Raw genomic sequence first — 2232 nt, 5'->3', positions numbered from 1 at the left:
TTAGGGTTTAGGGTTTAGGGTTTAGGGTTTAGGGTTTAGGGTTTAGGGTTTAGGGTTTAGGGTTTAGGGTTTAGGGTTTGGGAAGGAGCGGCGGGGGTGGTCGGGGCGACACCTCCACCCGACATCTATTAGATCTCTTCAGAGAGGAGCTCCGTTCATCGATTGTGCATCCTTCTCTTCTGTCGGTTGGTTGAATAATCCAGTTGCCTGATTTAGCTACAATATATCGAACAAAATGTGATTGTGATTTGTGAAATATTATTATAGCTGTACGATGATTGTGAATTTTTCAGGATCAATGAAAAAGAAACCCTGTTTTCAAGTTCTGGTTTTCTCTTCCATTTTCTGCACTGCTACTACAGAATGAGAATCGTGGCTTGAAAGGAGGAAAAACATACCAGTAATAGAAGTATACTCCTTATTTCAGAGAGCGATCCGATACTTGGCTGTTGGCCGATAGTACGCATAATAAGATGTTTTTATAAATGATAAAATTAAGAAAATTTGATAAATGTTTATACTTTCGAAAATATAAGTAGATTCTTGAATTTTTTAACTCCGTATTTTTTTTTAAAAATGTCGTCTCTAGCCCAACCATAAATTTTACATGCAGCCCAGCCATTAATCCCAACCACACTTAATATTCCTTTTCAAACCCATTCAGCCTCATTTTAAAACAACACAGACCATACGGCCCAGCCTATTTTAATTCCCAAACATTTATCATCAAATCAGCCCAACCTAATACACCTCAACCCACACGCCATTCACATTATTTCCTTCCATCTTAACAGCCCAAAAAATTATCAAACCATGCCGAAGGAATATATGCTATGGATCCGGGGCAATTCACAATTTTAGAATGGGTCACACTTGTGTGAGACCGTCTCACGGATCCTTATTCGTGAGATATGTCGGGTCGGGTCAAAACACCATGAAAATGTCATACTTATATGTGCAAATGTCATACTTATATGCTCAAATATAACACTAATCAATAATATAATTTTTGTTACTTATTAGAGAAAAAGGAATACATTTTTCATAATAAGTAATGTTGACAAGTGCCCATTACTTCTAAGGGCAAATATAATACTTTTAAATCGAAATGTAAAAGTATTGTATTTTCCCTTAAAAGTATTACATTTACCCTTCTAAGTAACAAAAATTTTATTCCTGATTAGTATTACATTTGAGCATATAAGTGTTACATTTGCATCTTGACCCGACCCGACTCATGGTGAGACGGTCTCACACAAGTATTGTATTTTAAATCAAAATGTAAAAGTATTGTATTTGCCCGAGACCCGAGAATCGAGACCTGATACCCGAGACCCTAGACCCTAGACCCGAACCCCGAACCCCGAGACACGAGACCCTAGACCCTAAACCTTAGACCCTAGAACCGAGACCCGAGCCCCGAGCCCCGAGCCCCAAACCCGAGAATCGAGACCCGAGCCCCGAGACCCAAGACCCAAGACCCTAGACCCTATACCCGATACCCAAGACCCGAAACCCTAGACCCAAACCCCGAGACCCCGAGACCCTAGCCCGAAGCCCAAAACCCAAACCCCGAACCCTGAACCCCGAACCCCAAAGCTAGAGACCCCGAGAACCCGAGCCCCGAGACCCAAGACCCAAGACCCGAGACCCAAGCCCGAAGCCCGAGACCCGAGTCCCAAAACCCCGAACCCAAACCCCAAACCCCGGACACCTAACCCCGAACCCCGAACCCGAAGCCCGAAGCCCAAGATACGAGACCCGAGCCCCGAGCCTGGAGAACCGAGCCCCGAGACCCGAGCCTCGAGAATAGAGACCCGGAACCCGATCCCCGAGACCCAGACACCGAACCCCAGACCCCGAACCCCGAGACCAAAGACCCTAGACTCTAGACCCGAGACCCCAAACCCCGAGACCCGAGACCCGAGCCTCGAGACCCGAGCATCGAGACCCTAGACCCCGGACCCGGGATCCAAGACTCTAGGCCCGAGCTCGGGTCTCGGGGCTCGGGGGTTGGGTGGTTGGTGGTTGGGGGTTGGGTGGTTGGTGGTTGGGGTTGGGTGGTTGGTGGTTGGTGGTTGGGGGTTGGGGTGTTGGGGGCTTGGGGGTTGGGTGGTTGGGGGTTTGTGGGGTTAGGGGTTGTGGGGTTGGGGTATGGCAACATTAATAAACCACGGAAACATTAATAAACCCCAGAAACATTAATAAACCCCGGAAACATTAATAAACCCC

The sequence above is a fragment of the Ipomoea triloba genome, chromosome 9, assembly GCF_003576645.1.
Source record: "Ipomoea triloba cultivar NCNSP0323 chromosome 9, ASM357664v1".
Taxonomy (NCBI): Eukaryota; Viridiplantae; Streptophyta; class Magnoliopsida; order Solanales; family Convolvulaceae; genus Ipomoea; species Ipomoea triloba.
The sequence above is the reverse complement of the archived record's forward strand: the minus strand, read 5'-3'. Positions refer to the sequence as shown.